Consider the following 23,199-nt stretch of genomic DNA (forward strand, 5'->3'; position numbering starts at 1 on the left):
CCACCACAGCAAGACCCAATACAAAATACCTGATGAATTATAACTAATATAAAAATGTAACTCTGTTTCTATCTCCACGGATTCTGTTTGACCTGCTGAGTATTGCCAGCATGTTCTGTCTCTTCTTTATATTTCAAAACTCTGACCTTTGCAGTTTACTTTTAGAAAACAAATGTTGACACAAGAATCTAGGTAACAAAATAGTGTTTAAAGCATTTAGCAGTTTAGGCAACATCACTGGTAAGAGAAATCAAGTTTAAACGTAGTTCTGAACAGTGCAGTATGGGAATAGGCCCCTCAGTGTATGATAAATGTGCTGATTCCAATTGAATGATGATCCTGAATTGATGATACCAATTTAAACCACACATGGTCTATATCCTTCCTTTCCCTAGTTCTTCATGTGTCTAAATGCCTCTTGAATGTTGTGATCATATCTGATTCTACCTGGGATTTAAAAAAAAGCTCATTATTCTCCTTTGAACTTTCCCCCTATCACCTTGTATGTGACATTTCCACCCTAGCAAACGGATCTGGGAATACAGATCCATAATTCAATGAAAATGGTGTCACAGGTAGATAGGGTCATCAGTAAAGCTTTTGGCACATTGGCCTTCATAGATCAAAGTATTGAGTACAGGAGTTGGAATTTCATCCTGAAGTTGTATATGACATTGTTGAAGCCTATTTCGGAGTGTTGTGTGCAGTTTTGGTAACTTACTCACAGGAAAGGTGTAAATAAGGTTGACGGAATACACAGAAAATTTACAAGATAGTTGCTGGGACTGGAAGACCTGAGATCCTAGGAAAGATTGAGTAGGTGAGCACTTTATTCCTTGGAGCATAGAAAATTGAGAGGACATTTGATTGGGGTATATAAAATTATGAGGGTTATAGATTGGATAAATGGAAGCAAGCTTTTTCTACTGAGCTTGGGAGGAACTTCAACTAGAGGTCATGGTTAAGTGTGAAAGGTGAACATATCTTTATCATAGATGATGCCTGGCCTGCTGAGTTCCTCCAGAGTTTTGTGTGTGTTGCTTTGATTTCCAGCATCTGCAGATTTTCTCTTGTTAGTGAAAGCTTGTTGGTTGCAGCTTATCAGTCCAGAACAGAGGCAAACAGAAGAAGATGAACAAGGATGGAAGAGAGAGAAAAACTAGCAAAAGTATCTTTTTAATGTTGGAACGGTGAGACACAAAATACTGCAGCTGCTGGAAATCAGAAAAAAAGGAGAATAGCAGAAATATCACACAATGAGTCTACACTAGTGCAGAGTGAAAATCTGAGCTAACTTCATGCTTTGATGACCTTTCATTGAGACCCGTTACTTCTGATATAAACTGGAAAAGCAATTTGACTAACATTGCTGAATTCAAGGTTGAGTCATGAAGACTGTAATATGCCTCTTAAGATAATGAAAAGCTATTTCTTGGGTTTACTGAGGGCTTCAGTGGACAAGCACAAGAGTCCAAAGCTGGAGAGTTCAGTATGAGAGTGGTATGGAAAATTAAAGTGCAGGATCCACTTTGCAGGCTGGACGGAATGTCCTGCAAAACAATCACCAGTCTGCATTTACTTTCTTTCCAATGTAAAGGAGACCAGTATGTGCACAGTACATAGGACTGGAATCAGTACAAGTGAATCGCTGCTTTACAAGATGTTGAATAAACGTTAGGATGAGAGGAGATGGAAGGCAGGAGTTGCATCTCCAACAGTTGTACAGGAAAGTGCCTTGAGAATGCAAGTGTTGGCAGAGATGCAAGATGGACCATTGAATCATGGAAGAAACTGGCAGCAAAGGTGATGCATTGATATATGCTTTTATGCTCCAAGAAGTAGCACGGATACAGGCATTATGTATTGGAAAATGAGGTCAGGAAGCAGGCCTGGGTAAAACCAAGATAAGGACTGTTCCATGTATTCTGCAATACGGTATGCATAGCATGAATTCCTGTGGTTTCTATTAGCTCTAAATGATGACCATATACTTTTAACATTAACTGATCATCCCATTGTTTCAAGCGCTTTCTTATACTCCAAACTTCTAGTTAATGCAGTTTTCTGTATCTGTAGTTCCAACATTTTTAACTTCATTATTCTTTCCTGGCTGTACATCTCTTGCTATTTCTCGGCATCCAGACAACACAGCTATGACCAGTGAGTCTCCAATATTTCCTTTCAGTTGGCAACTCCACTCTCTGTGTTTGACTTCTTACTTCTTAGTCTGATGAATGATCATTGACCTAAAATGTTGACTTTGAATCTCTCTGCATAGACATTGTTGAATATTTCTGGCATTTTTTTTTGTTTTTGTTTCAGACTTCTAGTATCTGCAGAAGCCTTTCATAATTTTGATTAATTGGTATTTGTGGAAGGATAAATATCAGCTAGAATAACAAGACAATTTCTCCTTTTCTTTATAATATTGCCATTGGATATTTTATATCCATCTGCTCCTCAATTTAATGTCTCAATCTAAGCATTCTCTTGGAACATCAACTTAAATTTCATGCTTAAGACTCTGGAGCGGGGTTTGAACTCTGTCTCAGAAAAAGCAGTGTCTAATTCCTATGGGCATAACCTGGTCAGGGACTGAATTTCGTGTTTTTTTCACTTGGCACTTGGTAGGCTGAAAGATCTGTAGGTGAATAAGTCACTACCACAGGATCCCCTACACCCCAGGGTACTGAAAGAGGTAGCCGAAGAAATTATGCGGGCATTAGTAATGATCTTTCAAGAGCCACTATTCAGGAATAATTCCAGGGGCTAAAAATGCAGAAATGTCACTCCACTCTTTAGGAAGAGAGGGAGGAAAAAGACAGGAAATTATATTGCTCCCTACATGACTCACTTATCCATTTCCCCCCCACCCCATCCCTTCCCTCCGATCTCCTTCCTGGCACTTATCCTTGTAAGCGGAACAAGTACTACACCTGCCCTTACACTTCCTCCCTCACCACCATTCAGGGCCCCAGACATTCCTTCCAGGTGAGGCGACACTTCACCTGTGAGTCGGCTGGCGTGGTATACTGCGTCCGGTGCTCCCGGTGTGGCCTTTTATATATTGGTGAGACCCAACGCAGACTGGGAGACCGTTTCGCTGAACACCCATGCTCTGTCTGCCAGTGAATGCAGGATCTCCCAGTGGCCACACATTTTAATTCCACGTCCCATTCCCATTCTGATATGTCTATCCACAGCCTCCTCTACTGTCAAGATGAAGCCACACTCAGGTTGGAGGAACAACACCTTATATACCGGCTGGGTAGCCTCCAACCTGATGGCATGAACATTGACTTCTCTAACTTCCATTAATGTCCCTTCTCCCCTTCTTACCCCATCCCTGATATATTTAGTTTTTTCCCCCCTCCTCTTCTTTTTCTCTTTCTCTGCCCATCACTCTGCCTGTTCTCCATCTCCCTCTGGTGCTCCCCTCCCCCTTTCTTTCTCTCTAGGCCTCCCGTCCCAAGATCTTTTCCCTTCTCCAGCTCTGTATCCCTTTTGCCAATCACCTTTCCACCTCTCAGCTTCACCCCACCCCCTCCGGTCTTCTCCTATCATTTTGCACTTCCTCCTCCCCCTCCTACTTTCAAATCTCTTACTATCTTTGGTTTCAGTTAGTCCTGACGAAGAGGCTCGGCCCGAAACGTCAACAGCGCTTCTCCCTATAGATGCTGCTTGGCCTGTTGTGTTCCACCAGTATTTTGTGTGCGTTGGCAAATTAACCTGATTGGGAGTGGTTGGAAAGATTTTAGAGCCCATTATTGAGAATGAATTTTTGGGATACCTAGAAACATCTGATATAACAAGACAAGGTCAACACAGTTTCCTTAAGGGCAGATCTTACCTGACAAAATCTGTTGCAATTCTTTAAAGAAGTAACAGAAAGTACAGACAATGGAAAGTCAGTGGATATTGTGTACTTAGATATTCAGAAGATCTTTAACAAGGGGCCACACTTAAGGTTGCTAAACAAGAGCATATGGTATTACAGGATAGGTAAATGGATAAAAGATTGGTAACACACACAAAATGCTGGAGGAACTCAGCAGTTTAGTTCAGTTGGTATCAGTGGAGAACCTTCTTGGGAAAAGGGGTGGGGGGAAGATGCCAGAATAAAAAGGTGGGGGAGGAGCAGGAGGCTAGATGGTAGATGATAGCTGAAGCCAGGTGGGTGGGAAAGGTAAAAAGGAATCCGATAGGGGAGGAGAGTGAACCATGGGAGAAAGGGAAGGAGGAGGAGACCCAAAGGGGGGTGATAGGCAGGCAAGAAAAGGTAAAAGGCTAGAATGGGGAATAGAAGAAGAGGAGAGGAGGGAAAGTTCTACCGGAAGGAGGAATCGATATTCATGCCATCAGATTGGAGGCCACGCAGAGGCTGGCCTCATCTTGGCACAGGAGGATGCCATAGACCGACATGTCAGAACGGGAATGGGAATCGGAATTAAAAATTCGCTTTAGGCAGATGGCAAAGAGTGGGAATAAAGGGGCATTCTCTGGTTGCCTGCAGGTGATTTTCCATGTTCTGCAGTTGTGCTACTTTTGATGATCTGGATGACGCAAGTTGATGGTTTTTAGCCAGGTTTTGGACAACAATAAGAGAGGTGGAGGGGCAGGTAGTGTCGAGGAAACAAGAAGTATGCTTAAAGACATGGACAAGTTGGGTAATTCCTGACTGAGCAAGAATCTGGACCTGCTAAAATTTGCCTACCTCCGTCGCAATCTCACTGATTTTCCACTCAAGTTTGAAGCACCTAAGCGAAACACACGTCAGGCTGCTACTGTTTATCGATTACAGCTCGCATTCAACGGCATCATTTGCTCAGTGTTCATTAACAAGCTTCATACGCTGTGTCTCTTTACTTCTGCAGCTGTACGTACCGGGAAAGCACAATCACCGCGAATCGGTAATAACAGCTCTTCTCGGACAATCAACACAGGCGAACGTCAAGTGTGTGTACGTGACCCACTGCTCTACTGCTCTACTCTCCCCACACTCATGACACTGCGGCTAAGCGCAGTTCAAACGTAAGTTAAAAGTTTGCAGATGACACCATTGTTGTTGGCCGAACCCCAGACAACAAAGAGGAGGCGTTATAGATCGGTTGGCCGAGTGTTGCAAGAAAGCCGCTCTACTTTGTCAGAAATTTGATATCTCCTTTCAAAATAAGAGCATTCTGAGCGGTTGCATCACAGCCTGATGTAACTAGTCAGAAATGCCTGAGCCTGCAATCCTCGGCAGCCGCGCAATATCACAAGAGATTCCAGAAGACTCAACCAGTTCCATTATGGGCACAACCCTCCCTGCCAGCGCCGTTCAAGAGGCGGCGCCTCAAGAAGGCAGCCTCCGTCACTGAAGACCTTTACCATGCCCTCTCCTCATTACTATCATCAGGGAGAGGTATAGGAGCCTGAAGACCCACACTCAATGATTTGGGAATAGCTTGTTCCCCTCCACCATCAGATCTCTGAATGGTCCATGAACACCATCTTGTTATTCGTCTTTTGCATTGTTCATTTATTGATGTAACGTATAGTAATATGGTACGTCCTGCATTATACTTCTGCCGCAAAACACCAAATTTCACGACATATGTTTATGATAATAAACTTGGTTCTGATTCTGAATTAATCCAGGGATGATAGAGTTAACGCTTGATGACTCTGATTACTTGTTGGAGTTAGAAGGATGAAGAGGGCTGGCATTGACATCTACTGAATATTGTAAGGTCTGAATAAAGTGTGCATGGAGGGATGTTTCTAGTCATGGGAGATTCAGGGACCAGCGGGAACAATCTCAGAACAGAGCAACTTCTGAGAGCCAGGGGGTGGAGAATCAGGGTTGGAGGCCAAGTCATTGGGTATATTTAAATCGGAGAGCGATAGAATCGTGGTTAGAAAGGGTGTCAAAGGTTAGGGAGAAGTCAGAAGAATGGGAATAAGAGGGGATCTCCCATGATTGTATAATGTAGCAGACTCGATGGATGAATGGTCAAATTCTGCTTCTATATCTAATGAATCATTCACAGAGAAGGTTATTTGACCCACTGAGCTCCTGCTAGCTCTTTGAAAAAGCTATCCAACCACCCACCCCACCTGTCCCAAAATCGCAAATTTTGCCTTTTCAAGTACTCATTCATTTAGTTTTTATTGCTGAACTACTTTCGCGCAGTGACGCATTCCATATGCTCTATCCAAACGCTATGAAACATCGAAAGAAATGAAATCTATTTCTTTGGTTGTTCTGGAGTTCCTAACCTGGGGTCCACGGACCCCTCAGTTAATGGGAAGGGGTCATGGTTTCCCTGAACAAGATTGTTTTTCCATGAAATAAAGTACATCCAGAGACCTAGACTGATGGTGAAGAGCAGTCTGCTGCCCGGTGCAGATGCCGGTACCAACTAATAATTGTCCGCAGTTTACTCTTCCTGAGAGAGAGAGAGTACCTGATACATGCGTGTAAACATTTAAGCATTCGTTAAGATGTCTATATTTTTAGTGATAAGGCTTCACTGGGAAAGATTCCTCGTCTTCTCGTTCTTGCTGGTATTAGTTTTTTGTTAAATTGTTGCTGAGATTGCTTTAAATCGGATTTTTGTTTGGCAAACAGTGAGTTCTGATTCATCGGAGAGCGAAGGGAGCCCGCTGGCACCCGAACAAATAAAGCATAGCCTCCCGTTAAGCACTCCCGGTTCAGTGAAGTTCTCGGCCGAGCCAAGTAACAGAAGAAGAAACATATGAAAGAAAAGAACTCCCCCCCCCCACACACACACACCTTAATTGTTGGGTTTATTCTCGAGGGATACGGATAACAGGATTGCTTTGGTAATAGAGGGCTCGCTCTCATGTAGTACCCATTGCATCAACGCGGGTTTCCAATGGCAAAGGCGGGCGAGGGTGACGAGACAGGAGGGGGTGAGTTACTACTGAACTCTGCCCACGGTGTAATTTCAAACCTGTCATTTATTAAGATTTCGTTACACAAACAAAATCCCTTCAATGGCCTTCATCCAGAACCTTACCAGTTTTCCAAAGCAGCAATTAAAAAGATAAACTTGCCCATACTAATACCCTAAATAAAATTAACCACAGATTCTCTCCTTTTATTCCATGCAATTAAAAAAAATATTTTGAAATTCTTAAACGTTTCAAATAGTTATTAATAGCAGCAATACTATTAAGCGATGCAGTATGAATTAGCAATTTCAAATACTATAAAATATTTTGAGTTAAATTATTATGCATTTGTGTTGAATAAACTGTCATCCGTTTTTAAATCTCTACTGAATGTCATTCGTGATCCTGAATAAACATGAATCGGGTTTCCAATCTCACTGTTAAATAGTTGAAATTAATTTGCTCATGTGGAGCTGCTGGGAACATTTCAGCAGATCTGATTTAGAGCGGCTTTGAAGGATTCTGGATATTTTCTATGTTGACTGTTTTGTGCAAATTGTTTTTAATCGGTGCATTACTTTAAAACTCTATTTAATAGTTGCACTGCGGGATTCCTTTCACAGGACAATGGTTAGTATGATCCACACCAAGTTCTGAGCACTGTATTACAGTATGGTTTAGCTACTAAACCCAGCGAAACCGTCTCTACTGACAGGAATGGACAAAGGCGGGTTACTGGCACCTTAAAACCAGTCGCTTTGAGCAGATGGGGCTCGTTAGCCGTGGCCGACATCTCACCTAGGAGAAGGAAAATTCAAACCCTGACTGACAACTTCTGTTACTTCGCTGGTGCCAAAATGTACCGGTCTCTGCCGTACCTTAGAACCCGTCAGCTACGCAGAGAAGAGGAGCCTGCTCCGTGGGCAACAGTTTGCTCTCAATAGCCTACTGCCCCGGCTTGCTTACTGGCACCGGAGACAACCGAGGCCTCAAGTTGTAGTTTCCTTTTTAATAGCGTCAGCGCAACAGTTGAAACTTACGACCACAGTCTTTCTCTGCACCAACGACAAGTCAGTCAAGGATATCACGGCATTGGCGGAGTCCGGAGAAACACCAGTTTAACGACATCTGTTGATGCTCTACATGAGCCCTATGATTACTGTACTGAGTCATTTGTGTCCCTGGAGTTTGCGAATGACCGTACTGGCAGAACGCGTTAAACTCAGGAGATGATCAATTGCAATTTTTCGGCAGAAATTTTCTTAAGCAATATTAAATATAAGCTATCACTGAGGAAGTCATTTGATTAAATTGGTGTCTGAATGCCAATCCTCTTCGAATCCACACCACCGCCACCGCCTTAAGTAATTAAATATGTACTGATTCCCGCCAAAACACGTCACAGGGCTACAGAGCGGAGAACATAACAAGCACCACTTCTGAAAGTCTCAGACTGGTTGGTACCTACAAGGTTCCCGCCTGGCCCTCTCACACAGCCCTGTTAGTTTGTCTCACTGTGTTTTGCCTCCCTGTTCGGTGGCGATAGGTGGTAGTTTAGGATCTGGTAGAAAATTTTCAGGCGATTGTCCGCACTAACTGCAGTGCATTGTGGAGACACGATAACCACACTGAAAGCTAAACAAAATTTTATGACTGTTACGGAAAAGAACAACCGCTTATTGGGAAATTAGTCTAATGATTTGTGTGTGTGTGTGTGTGTGTGTGTGTGTGTGTGTGTGTGTGTGTGTGTGTGTGTGTGTGTGTCTGTGTCTGTGTGTGTGTGTGTGTGTGTGTGTGTGTGTGTCTGTGTGTGTGTGTCTGTGTGTGTGTGTGTGTGTCTGTGTGTGTGTGTGTGTGTGTGTGTGTGTGTGTGTGTGTGTGTGTAGCTGAAGCGAGGTATGCCGCCAAACACACCTTTTGTATCAAATGAAGCCAAACATGGAAACACCAAGGTTTATTTTAAAGACTCCAACAACTAACGGGAGAATCTAGCTCCAGAGGATACGGACTCAGAATAATACGACGTCACTTTGGAAGAGATGCCGAGGAATTTATTTACCCCGAGGGTGGTAAATCTGTGGAATTCACTTAGCACAGACCGCTGAGGATATATTTAAAGCGGAGGTTGACGTGTTCTTCATTAGTAGGGGTGTTAAATGTTACGCGGATAAGGCAGGAGAATGTGTTTCAGATGATGGGATGCGTGCAGACTCGATAGGCCGAAAGCCTAATTCTGCTTCTATGCCTTATAAAATTTTATAAACGAGTTATTCAGAAACCTTCTGCACGGAAGATAAGACGAGTCTTAAAAATCCGCTACGATAAACCATCTTAAAATCCAAAATAACGTCTTGGAGATGTTAGAACCCTCTCCACCCGAGATGTAATTGGCTGGTCAGGTAACACCAACTTCCTGATAGTGTCCGCCATAAAAGCCCAAAACGCTGGAAATGCTCTGCGGATCAGCCAGCGTATGGGGAGGAAGTAATGTTTCAATTCGATGGCTTTCAATCACATCAGTTCTAAAAGTTTAACGTTGTTTCTCTCTTTGTAGATGCTGCCTGACCTGCTGAGTTTTTACAGTTTTTGTGCTTTTATTTCAGATTTACAAGTATCCCGTTGTGCTGTACTTTTCAAAACCGAATTCTTCATTTGAAACCTGCCGTACTCCTTCAGATGGTTCCTTAAGGTTGTCACAACCGGGGTTGGGGGCAATGAGTATGCCTTCCAACTACCTATTAAATGGTCCCAGTGCCGTGCGTCTCAAATAGTCTCTGACAACCAAATCCAGACCCTGGCCTTCACGTGTGGTTTAGCTACGAGCCCAGCGAACCACTCCTACTGACGGGAGAAGGGGGTAAAGGCGGGCCACTGGCGCCTTAAAACCTGTCGCTTTGGGCAGATGGGGCTTGTCGGCCGTGGTTGACAGCTCATCCAGGAGAAGGGAAATTCTGATGTCAAACCTCCGCTACCCTGCGGCTATACCCGTTTATGAGGAAGCCTTCGGGCGTAAACGCCAAGGAAAAGTCCGGAGCTGGAGTCGCTGAGGCTTCAACGCTGAATCGCGATGCCGCTGTCGCCGAAGTGTAGAGGTTTTTGCTGTTCCTGTGGTTTCATCAGTGGCGTGGAGAAGGAGGAGACCGCTGCACAGTCAACAGCTTGCTCTACACTTCGTAGTACCTTGGCGCTCGTATCACGTAGACAACGAGGATGGTCGATGCCTACCAACAGAAGGTCTCAATGGTCCTTCAGAAGTAAAGTAAACGCTCCTAAGTGTTTAAGCTGCTCTTTACCACGGCTAGAAACAATAAAGATAATCTCGTGAGTCTCTGTTCATTCTGGGACAAATAACAAGCGATTCCAAGTTGTTGCACAGAAACTGATCAGTGGAAGAATGCCAATGGTTATTTTTGCTATTCTTCTGAGTTTTGCTGGGAGTTTAAGGCAGCTGATATCCTGCTGTCAATACTAAATTACTGTAGTTCTTAATAAAAATTGGAAGTTATTATTTATTTATAATTTATTTCATTTGACCATCATATAAAAATACTGTGTCCATTGTTAATTTCTCCGAGGGTTTTTATTCGTTTCTCTGCACCTTAATGTTATTGAAAAAAAAATCCATTGAATAATGAGATTGACATAAAATAGTTTTTGTTTGGGACGCTGTAACAACCGTATACAGTACGTTGCAGATCAAGCTTAACGCGTCAATGGTACTGATAAACTCCCCACAGTGAGGACGGGAACTGCGCCATTTCGATGGACCTGGATTTCACCCAGGATTCCCAGACCCTAAAACGATTGGTTGGCGCCCGTACCTTTTGGGGTGTGAGGATTAGGTTTACCACCAGTGATAAGATAACTTGCCATTGTTTGCACAACGAATACGACGTTATTGTGAGTTACTGAAGAAACACATTAGTCGATTGAAATATATCGTACCATGAGCATTCTATAGAGACAGTTTATACAGAATTTAACACATGTTCGATGTCTCAAACACACAGTAAATACACTTCTCATCTCAATGTTCACACACGTGATACCTTTAAACACACTAGCGGCGGTTTTACGTTTTTGAAGAAGTGAATTCTCTCTGATTGAATGAGGATACAGTCCAGAACAACGTTTAATGGCTGATTTATCTGTCCTTTCAATGATCCTACACTAAATGTGATAACTATAAAATACTAGAGCGACTACAGGACAAATCATTCTGCTTGTAAATTTCAGGCTGTCAGTCAATGACTCTTTCTATGTAAATAGTTTTATATCGTCAATGAAACGTAGCACGTCTGGTAAATGATGTCAGCCAGACTTTGTAGATGCACCAATAATTCTCTTTTATCCTTGCTTATTATTTGGAGGAAGACAACACAATCCACAACTCCAATTATGTTTGCAGCTCAAACACACTGACGGGATGAATTCATAACATCCACAGAATAATTTCGTCCACGGCATCTACGGTTCAGGAGGCATCGCAGGTTATTTCCTGAAGCCCCGTTCTAAAGGCTCGCGCATAACCACATTATTACTCTTTTGTACAATTTATTTTATTTTGATTACAACATGGGATTTTTATGTCTTGCACTCTACTGCTGCCACAAAAATAACCAATTTAACAATATATGTCAGTGCTGATAAACCTGACTCTGATGTTCCAGTGTAGGACCCACAGCGTGCCATATTCATTATCAAAGGGTCTACCTATAGATGAGTTACTCAAACAACATTGAGTTTGTCTTGTTGGGTGGATGTTGGTAATCCATTTATGTCACAAAAACATCCAGAAAAGAGCTCCTGTTTTTTTTTGTCATGTCTCCATCGATCCTTACCTATTTTTGTCAATGCACCATATAGCAAGCATTTTGTCTGGATGCATGATGGCTTGATATGACAACTACTCGGCATGTGACCACAAGAAACGACAGAGAGTTGTGAACACAGCTCAGACCATCACAAAAACAGCCACCCCTCTATGCATTCTGTCTATACTTCTCGGTATACTGCCTCATTAGCAAAGCCAGAGTAATCAAAAACTCCACTAACCCCAAACATTCTCTTCTCCCCTCTCCCATTGAGCAGAAGATACAAAAGCCTGAAAGTATCTACCATAAGTCTCAAGGAAGCTTCGATCTCACTGCTATCACACTCTTGACTAGACCTCTCGTAATGTAAGATAGATTCTTGGCCTCACAATTTATCTCAATATGATTTTGCACTTTGTTGTTTACCTGAATTCCACTTTTCAATAGCTTTTACACTTTATTCTGCATTGTTGTCGTTTTATCTTATTCTAGCTCAATGTTAATGATTTGATCTGTGTGAACAGTGTGCAAGACAAGATTTACACTGTATCTTTGTACATGTGGCAATAATAAACTCAGTGCGCTGTGTAATGTTTTGATTGGTGTGAACAGTTTACAAGACAAACTTTACACTGTATCTGGGTACATGTGACAACAATAAACCAGCACTGTACCAATACCAATAGCAGTGGATGATACCAAGCCCAGCTGTGAAAGAAGGCGGGCTGGGCATGGGGCTAGCAACAGCATCCCATAAAAAAAACTGCACTACAGAAGCACCAACAGAAGCTCTAAGGACCTCGTCCCTAGGAGAGGAAGGATCTTCAAAGATGGGTTACGCTAAGGAACAACTTGAAAGATTGCCCACAACAGAGGATTCTGATGATCTGCTGTCAGTGGTCTATGCTTCAGCAGGAGTGATGAGCTTAACTAAATAAGTAATACCAATATATCGATTTCTCAACTAGTACCACTAAAAAAGATTATTGTATAATTATTCTGCTCTACTTTGATACAACACACAAATAGCCATAGAAATTGAACAATTGAAACAGGAATCTGAATCCCATGATGGAAGCTGCTACTTAAGTAAATCTGGGATTTAAAATAAAGATAGAATGATTAATGGTGATCTGAAGCTATGGGACTGTCATAAAATCAAATCTGTTTCCAGTATAACCCTCAAGGATTAGATTATATGTGAATCCCAGCCTACCAATGTGTATTATGGTCAGCTACTCACTGAAGTGAATCAACAAGACTGCAAGCCACATACAGGGAAGGTGAATGGGTATTAGTTGTGATTATGCTCGGGTCATTTTATCCCTGATTTGGCACTTGCAGCGCCTTGTTTCTCTGCATTTTGTAGAGTCATAGATCACAACTCACTTATCCACACCTCTCATCAAGCATCTATTTGGCCCTTCCCCTTTTATTTTCCTGATTTCCCATGTACAATATAATTGTGTTTTAAAAAGTATAAAGCATATGGTAAGTCGCACACCATGGGATGAGCTATGAAAATGCTGTGAAATCATAGGTCTTTAATTAGAAAAAAAGTTACATTTAACAATAGAAGCAGTGGATCATTGAGATGGACATATAGTGAATTAGGGTCAAATCAGATACCAAGAGAGAAATAAAGAGAAGAACTTTCAGTACGAATTAAGATAGAACACAGAGGCAGAATGGAAATATTAAAAGTATAAACAAATTGTACTATTTGTTGGCCCCTGAAGTGAGATGTTCTATTTCTGGCCCTGACGTTGAGCATCAGGCCTGCCCCAAATATCAACACAAGAAATTCTGCATATGCTGGAAATCCAAAGCAATCCACACAAAATGCTCAAGAGACTCAACAGGTCAGGCAGCATCTATGGAAATGAATAAACAGTTGACATTTCGAGTGAAGCCCTGGTTTAATTATTCCTTCCAGTAATTATTCCCCTCCTCCTTCCCTCTTCTTCTATTCCCCACTCTAGTCTCTTGCGTTTGTTTACTTCTTACCTCCGTCACCTCCCCCCGTGGTGCTCCTCCTCCTTCCCTTTCTCCCATGGCCCACTCTCCTCTCCTATCAGATTTCTTCTCCTCCAGCCCTTTACTTTTCTGACCCATCTGGCTTCATCTGTCACCTTCTAACTACCCTCCTTCCCCTCCTCACACCTTTTTATTCTGGCATCTTCCCCCTTCCTTTTCAGTCCTGAAGAAGGGTCTTGGTCCAAAGCATCAACCGTTTATTCATTTCCATTGGTGCTGTCTGCCCTGCTGAGTTCCTCCAGTACTTGGTGTGTGTTGTTTTGGATTTCTTCTGTTTATACTTTATGTTCATGATATTTTAATACTGTAGTGGTGCCATCAAGTGGCAAACTTACAAACTGCACACTTCTGCACCTTTACCTCACTGGTTTGATTGGATTTGGACAACTGCCAGATCAGAGATCAGAGATTAGGTAACAAAAAGTTGCTTAGCCTTTGGTTTTATTTCTTTCAGTATGATAGTACTTGGGAATTTGGGTTTCCAAAATAATCAAAATTGCTAATTTCAATTTCAGGTCCATCTTCACAGGAATGGTCAGGGTTTGCAAGAATAACAAGCTAAATTAGAGAAGCATTTCATTGCAAAACAAATTGTGATGCTATTTTCTGTAGCTCAAAGGAATTTTTAATGGGAGCAATTTCGATGGCAATGATTCCATTTTACTTACTTCGAGCATAAACTCAGTGGTCACTATTTTAGGCACCTCGAGTACCTAATAAAATGGCCAGAGTGTATGTTCATGGTCTTTTGGTTAGAGCTCATTTAGACTCCCATGACCATACTCCAGAAGGAATATATTGGCTTTGGAGACGGTGCACAGTCACAAGAGTAATCCAATGAGGCATTCTGGTAAAGGATTGTAGAAGGCTGAGGTGTTATTTAATTGAGACGTTCCAGATATCTGTAAAATTATACACTCTATGGCCAATTTTTGTGGTATTTTTTATTCCTAATTAAGTGACCACTGACTGTATGTTTGTGGTCTTCTATAGCTGTAGCCCATCTACTTCAAGGCTTGGCATGTGTGTTCAGAAATGCTCTTCTGTCCACCGCTTGAACCAGTTTGACATTCTTCTCTGACTTCTCTCATTAATAAGATGTGTTCACCCACAGAACTACTGCTCATTGGAATTTTTTTTTTTATTTCTCACACCATTTTCTGTATCTTTTAGAGACTGGTGTGCATGAAAAGCCCAGCAGATCAGCATTTTCTGAAACACCCAAACCACCCAGTCTGGCGCCAACAATCCTTCCATGGTCAATGTCACTCACATCACATATCTCCTTCATTCTGATGTTTGGTCTGAACAAGAACTGGACCTCTTGACCATGAGTGCACACTTTTATGCATTGAATTGTGGCCATATGATCAGTTAATTACATATTTGCATTAATGAGCAGGTGCACCTAATAAAGTGACAACTGAGTACTATATAAAATCAAAATGTTTCAAAATTATTATTAAAATCCAGGCAGTATGATAAAGTGTGGTTTTAAGATAATAGTTCATGCTTTCATTTGCAATCTTTAGAAAATTATTTTTTGCATTCACTGTATCCAACAGCAATTAACGAAAACTAATCTATTAACTGTTAACAGAACTATTAAAGAAAGGTTAAATAGTACATACTAAAAACACCCATGATAAAACTATAGTTTAAGGTTTTTTTCTGATAATAAATACATCTATTTTGGTTTCACTTGAATGGGACAGACTGGCCTTGATATCATTACTCTCACAAATCACTTACTTTGTGTTTTGAGAAATGTCAAGTGTCATATCAAATGAGTTACATTTTTGAACTATTCTTTTATATTTTTAGTTTGCTTTGCCTATGTTTTCATTCTGGAAAGAACATAAATGATTTAGTCTCAGACCTTTGCCAGCGTTGAGCTTAAGTCAGACTCATCCATGTGAACAATATTTGTTCCACTCTACTATACCTTGGGGAACTATCTGTTTTCCAGTTAGACTCAGACTTCAACATACAGTAAGATTTGGGAATTAGCAAAAGAGCAATTCTTTTATATAGCACCACCATGAGCTCAGAACATCAGAGGGCTACACAGCAATTTTTGAAGGGCAGTCAGATTCCTAACACAATATTTGCCCTTATATTTGTAATATTGCAGATGACAACATCCCACTTTCAGTATTGTGATAATATTCAGGGTATTTGTTTTAGTATATTGGTTGAAGAATAAAGATTGTCCAGGACAAAAGGAATCTCAGTGGCTTGTTTCTGAATAATTATAATAGAATATTTCAGAACAAACCAAGACAGGAGACTGGGCCAAACTTAAACATGATAAGCATTATAATATGCAATAACACCAGTGCATAATTTAAGAAATAACAGACCAGTGTAAAAATTTTAAATAAACCTATGACGTTATTGCAGAGGTGTAAGGTGCTATTATTCAACATTTTGAAATGGGATTTCTGTTTGATATATCCATGAGAAAAGCAAGTGTTTTTGCCCTAGGTGTATATGAAACAGCCTGGGTATTCAAAGAATTACTTTTCACTGCAGAATAGTGTTCATATATTGCTGGCCAGATTAACTGAGATCAACCTATTCATCAACCAAGTTAGATCTATCCAATATAAAAACAGGGCTTAAAGATAGTGCATATTTTTATGTTGACTATGTGGCGCCTAGAAGGACCGTCATTAGAACTAAATATTTCCATAAGCATGTTGGAAGTTGACAGAGGAGTCCACTCATCTTAGTTTAATTACTAACTATATTTCAAATGAAGTGAATTCAAAGCTTTTCACACTAGATTTTCCACTTTGTTTTGCAATATAATATTGTTGAATGTTTCAGTATAAAGTGCATTAAAACAGCTGAGTTATTGGAAATGGAGCCGTATTAGAGAAGAATTGATCTGTATGAATCAAATTATTAATATCTCATTTGCTGGCAGCTACATTGTATTAATGAGTTGATATTTCAATCATAATGATCAATTATACAGTAGATATATATATTGATATAGATATCAATAAGATTGAAATAATGCAGAGAAAATTAGCAAGGATATTAGATTAGATTAGATTCAACTTTATTGTCATTGTGCCGAGTACAGATACAAAACCGATGAAGTGCAGTTAGCATCTAACCAGAAATGCAAATAATAGTGTTATTTACAAAATAACTGTGAATAAAAAGTAAGTGTTACAGCACACAAATATAAAATTACTGAGACAGTACAATATGGGTGCAATACTGCTTAGCGCTGTGATGTGAGGTTCAGCAGGTTCACAGCCTCGGGGAAAAAGCTCTTCCTGTGCCTGTTGGTGCGGGAGCGGGGGCTCCTGTAGCACCTACCGGATGGGAGGAGAGTAAAAAGTCCATGGTTAGGGTGAGATGCATCCTTGATACTGCTTTTCACCCTGCCCAGGCAGCATTTATATTGCCAGGACTTGAGGACTTGAGTTATAAGGAAAGGCTGAATAGGTTAGCACTTTCTTCCCTGGAGTGCAGGGGAATTAGACGAGATTTGATAGAGGTATACAAAATTATGAGGGGTATTAATAGGCTAATAATAAGCAGATTTTTTCCACTGAGGTTGAGTGAGACGACACCTCATGGGTTAAGGGTGAAAGATGAAATGTCTAAGGGGTACATGAGGGGAAATTCTCTCAGCGGGTAATGAGAGTGTGGAACAAGTTGCCAGATGAAGTGGTGGATGCAGGTTTGAGTTCAGTACCTAAGAGAAATTTGCATAAGTACATGGATGGAAAAAGTATAGAGGGATATGGTCCTGGTGAAGGTCAATGAGAATAGGCAGAATAATAGTTCAGCACAGACTAGGTGAGCTGGGGTGTCTGTTTATATGTTATAGCATTATGTGACTCTATTCTATGACCAATTAGGTGTCATGTATAGCATTATCTCAAAGGTTAGAAGTTAGAATTGTTATCAAAAATATAATATACAAATTATTTTATCATATTATGGTTAGAGTTGTGTGTGCTTTATTTCACTCCATGAATTTATAGCAACCTCAACTCTTTTCTTGCTTTTACAATAATTAAACGTTCAATATATATAATATTCTGGTTGATCAATATCTAAAGGGATTTTAAAGGAAATTCTCCTTTCTTTCATACACTATATTTTGTAATGTTGACAGACTAACTTGACTAGTTCAGGCTACAGTCAGAGTGAGGTAATTGCAAGTCTTCATAACAGCCTGAGACAGCAACCCTGAATATGAATACATTTTAAAATGAATTCTTCCAAACTCAAATGATTTATTAATGCCTGTTGCATTGGTGCCACAAATGCATGGTAAAATCTATCATATAATGCAAATGTCCTCCAGGGATTTATACAGCACAGTGGTACGGCTAGTAGAATTTCTGCCTCACTGCTCCAGCGTCCTAGGTTCAATGCTGATATCCAATACCTTCTGCACAGAATTTGTATGTGTTTCCCCTGACTTACACCAACATCCGTCCACACAGGTGTGTGCGTTGATAAGTTCATTAGCTGCCTTGCCCCAGTGTGCAGATGAATGGTACAATCTGGGTGGTGGGGGGAGGGTATATGGGATGAATAAATAAATAAGATTGGTATTTATTGGATAGTTAACATGCACTCAATGGCCTGAATGGCTTGTTTCTTTGTTCTGTGACCTATGAGCTTTCTTACAGTGGTTTTCAGATCCAAGTCATATATCTTCCAGTATCCTGTGATCTCAATAACTTATTACCTCCCCTCTCCATTGAAAAGAGTGATGTACTTGGAATATTGTGAGCAACTTTAGGCCTCATTTCTAAGGTCCTAGAAAGGGTCCAGAGAAGATTCACAAGAATGAAAGGCTTAAGGGGGTGAAGAGTAATTGATAGCTCTAATCCTGTACTTGATAGAGTTCAGAAGATGAGGGGGGATCTCATTGAAACCCACCAAGTACTGAAAAGCCTGGATGGAGTGTAGGCAGAGAGAATACTTTAATCAGTGGCAGAGTCCAGCATCTGAGGGCACAGCCACAGAATAATGCATAATCCCTTTACAACTGAGATGAACAGGAATCTCTTCAGCCAGAGGCTGGTGAATCTGTGGCGTTCTTTGCCACAGAGGACGGTGAGGGCAAATTGTTTGGTGTATTTAAAGCAGATATTGATGCTCTTGATTAGTAAGGGGGGGGGGGTTAAGGATTACATGGAGAAGGCAGATCAATGGGGTTTAAAAGTCAGCTATTATTGAAAGGAGGAGCAGCCTCAATGGGCTCAATGAACTAATTCACTCCTATTTCTTCAGGTTTTACAGCACAGATACAAATGAAGGCAAGAATGTACAAATTCAGGCATCTTGACAATGCTCCAGAGATAACGTCTTGAAGTCATCGCTAGTGTTGGATCTCAAATATCATTTGTTTTCAAGTATTTAAGTTATTTGGGTCTTTTAATTCAGATTCAATGCAGAGCCAAATAAATTATAATTACAGAACTTTAACATTGCAGATAAAATATAGTATTTCTTTCTATAAAAGTAATCATATTGCAACAGTTATAAATTATCACCCTGGCAGATGTTTATAAAAAAATAGGACCTAGAACCAGTTACAGACAAGGGTGAGCTGGAGAATTGTCACACTCCCAGGTGCTACTGGAATAAAAGGAGACCAGTGGCCACCAGGTACAAAGCGGCAAAATATTGTTTTATCTTCCTCTTCTTCAATATCCCATGTCAGCGAGTGAAAGACACATGGACTGCCAGCCTGCACCATCCAAGGAGAACAGCCACTGAGCAGGTAGCAGAGGAAGTTCCAGTTTGTTTGGCTTATACAAGAGTGAATACACATAAGGATAATGAAACAAGGCCATAAAAAGACTACAAGATATAGGAGCAGAATTAAACCATTCAGCCCATCGAATCTACTCCACCATTTCATCATGGCTTCTTTATTATCCCTCTCAACCCCATTGCCCTGGCTTCTCCCCATAACCTTTGACATCCTTAGTAATCAAGAACCTATCAACCTCCACTTTAAATATACCCTGACTTGCCCTCCACAACGTCCATGGAAAAGAATTCTACAGATTAACCATCCTCTAGCTAAAGAAATCCACTCCCTCCCATCTCTTTTCTAAAGAGATGTCCTTCTATTGAAAATTCAACCTCCAAATGTAGAGTTAAAAAAATGAATATTCTATGTAATCGCACATTTAGATTTAAAATTCTCGTCGTGTGTAGCATTACCAGATATCTCAGGAGGTGTTTCCTCCATAGGGCCCAGTCTGCTGCCCAGGTCACCAGCACTCTCGTGAGTCTCTGGCTTTTGAATATTGGAATTCCTTTGCCATACAATCACGCAATCTCAATGGAATTCACCTGGATTTACTGGAGTACCAGTTCACTAGTCCCTGAGGTGATGGGTCACAGAGAAAGCACACGGTCCTTAATGGGTTTCGGATGCAATGCGGCAGCTCCAATCTGGCTGCCCGACAGAATCGCAGATTACACCATTCCAACGTCATCAATAATTCAATATATTGTATCCTAGTCTCCGCAAACACTTGTCAATAAATGGTATTAACAACACGCTGCATTCTTGGCTCCCAGTTCATTGATACTCCTAATTCTCATCTCTGTGGTTGAAGTTTACCATAGACTCACCACTTTACAACTCTATAACGCCCTCCAAACGTCTAACATCTGAGAACTCAGCTTTCCTCTCTTCCCCGCTGTTTGGGAAATTCCCAGTTTATTTCTCCCACCACGAGCAATTGTGCATCAACGCATCTTGGAACAAAACCGAGAAAAATCCTTTTTTTCAGAGTCGCATCTTTCTCTAATACCACTTCAACCAAAATTTTAGTCACAGTCCAAATATCCGCTTTTTGGGCTCAGCGTCAGTTTTTAAAAATCGATTATAGTCTTGCACGTTGGAATATCCAATATAAAGCCAAATTTTCGCAATTATAAGTTGTTGTGAAAAAAGTTCACTCAAAGTTTCTTCCTCAGTGCAGCTTGCACTTTTTTTTTCCTGTTGTTCGGCAACCTATTTTTAAAAAATCTCATATGACATCGATTAGATAAAAGTTTCAAATATTCCAACACACTAAAAATAATTGAACGAAAATGCAATAGTATTCATCTGAAACTGTCCATTTATTTTCAACGTAGGGTATGACTAATAAATCAAAGATCGATATTAAAAACATACATCCAAAACTTAGGTGGCTTTCTTACCTAGCAAAATAAAACAAAATTAACCGAAAACGAAGATCTTTCATAATCAATCTATACTTAATCTTCTAATGGAACTCCGAAAAGCCCCTCACTATCGAAGTCCTGAGTCTGATCTACACAGACGCCATCACTCGCGCTGTAGGTATAAGTGCTACTTGTAAACTTCACCGCAGGATGATAGGATCCATTATCATCCACAAATAGTAATTAAGTCCTATTAATAATTCTGCCTCTCACTAGTTTGGCAAAACAGGTGAGAAAGGGATTTATGTCTGACAATTGGACTCCAAAAAAAGTAAAATCTGAACGGAATTAAAACGCCCATAGGTATTGCCCTTTTAAGCCGTTTGGGGCATTCTTGCAACTGGTAGCAATCAGACGAGTGGCTGCAATGGACAGGAAATCTAAAATTAGTTTTTACTACCTATAATAGAAGATTTACGGTATGGTTTAATTTGTCGTCTCCGGGCTAAAGAGTAAGGAAGAACTGAAGCAGCCGGTCCTAGATAGGCGCTTCAGTTTCTCAGAAATTCGCTGAATGGATGTCTCCGGCCACTTTCACTCGGCCGGACGCTCGCAACACCGGCCAGTTTAGTCTTCCTAGCTTCGTGTTCTTCCATTCCTTACCCTCCTCGCTTTGTTCCTAACGGTTTTAAAATGCATTCAGATCCAGTACCGGGCCCAGCTCATTACTCTTTCGCGTACACTTTTCCCTCACGAAGGGCGAAATGTGGAATTAATAAAAGGAAGGATGTTTGACATTGTTCATTTGGTGTGCGCTCTCGAGGCGAGTAACGGTCGGATGCGAGCCCAATAAATGAAATATATCTTCAGTCAACATAAACTCGCACTGAATTCAACCCCGAAACCCTCTAGGAACCCGGCATTTACTCGAAATCAAATTTTGAAATCATTGTCCTAAAAGTAACGGGACAATGCCACAAAAACGGCATTCGCAAACCAAAATGACGGTTCCTGTTCGCCACTCTTCACAAGGAGGATTAACTTTGGCTTTTATCTTTCTAAATGTGATCCTCAGACCAAGACAGAGTGACTTTTTCAGCACGTGTCAGATATTGTTCCGAGTAGAGGTGAGGGTGGGGGTGTTATATTCATTCTTAGCGTGGAAACAAGTTTGCACACACTTAGAGAGGGAGGAAGGGCGGGAGGGTGTCTGGCAATAGGTCGGAAGGGAATAACTATGAAGGTGTGTGAGTCTGAAAGAGGGAAGTGGAAACCAGGAGAAATGCCAAGTTGCGAAAGGGGATATGAAATAAACGGCTGCACGGGAAAATGCGCGAGCAGTTCCCAGATTTTGTCCCCCGTCTCCAGTTCAATATCTCGAACGATTCTTTTAGGCAAATATGCGACACTGCAGCTAACTCGGCAGGAAAGAAAATATCCGAAAGGATGGAGGGAGCGGAATCGAACCCGCGTCTCTCCGCCTGCTCTGAACTCGCCCGTTATTCAGCTCCAACCATAAACACAAACTTTATTTGCTGTTGTTTCTGCTAAGAAAATTACTTCGAGACTCCAGTCAGGATATCACGTCACTACAGCGCCGATACTTTCGCTTTTACGGACAAATAAACGGAGGTAAATATCTCTCAACATCTGGAATTTTTTATATATAACTTTCGAGCATTCGCTGTAAAGCGAGACATGGTTCAAAAGTATCGTTTAATGCAAATTGCAAAAAAAATGAACAGTTGCTGATCGAGTGGAGCCCATTTTGTAATAAATACAGATTTATTTCTTATATATATATACGCTGCAAAATGATAGGACCCAGGCAGCTGTGAGCTGGGTCAGCGGTGAAGGGTGCGTACTTACAGTGTCTGCAGCAGTCGGGTATCGGAGGCGCTGCTTCGGGTCTGAGTGCTGTGAATGGGAGACTCGGTGAATGGAATTCCTTGTTTCACTGAAATCTCCAATCACGGATCAGTGAGAGTGCCCAGACTCCCCATACACTTTACAGCACGGCCAGACAAAAAAAAACAGGAGGGAGGGGAGGAGAGAGTGTGAGCGCGAGCGAGAGAACGTTAGACAGGAAAAGAGAGAAGAGGATTTCGACGGGAAAGTAGAGGCAAAGGAAGACAGTGTCAGTCAGCAAGTCGATAAGAGAAATGCGGAGAGAGGGGAAAACTAGAATCTAGAGCGGGCAGAGTATAATCCCACAAAAAGCGAACGCAGGGGAGAGTGGGCAGGAAAGATGTGCAGTAGGAATGAGTGATTCGTT

At 41.2% G+C, this 23,199-nt stretch overlaps 1 protein-coding gene across 2 annotated transcripts in view; it reads right to left on the reverse strand.

Moving 5' to 3' along the window:
* The window catches only part of erg (ETS transcription factor ERG), a 275,925-nt gene extending 252,979 nt beyond the window's left edge, over positions 1-22,946 (reverse strand). The window contains exon 1 of one of the 2 annotated variants that reach the window (XM_059968797.1): positions 22,794-22,946. The gene's annotated coding sequence lies outside the window, so the exon portion shown is untranslated. The remainder of the gene's footprint in view (positions 1-22,793) is intronic. The other variant, XM_059968793.1, reaches the window with a different exon arrangement.
* Positions 22,947-23,199: the final 253 nt, after the last annotated feature.

The sequence above is a fragment of the Hypanus sabinus genome, chromosome 4, assembly GCF_030144855.1.
Source record: "Hypanus sabinus isolate sHypSab1 chromosome 4, sHypSab1.hap1, whole genome shotgun sequence".
NCBI lineage: Eukaryota > Metazoa > Chordata > Chondrichthyes > Myliobatiformes > Dasyatidae > Hypanus > Hypanus sabinus.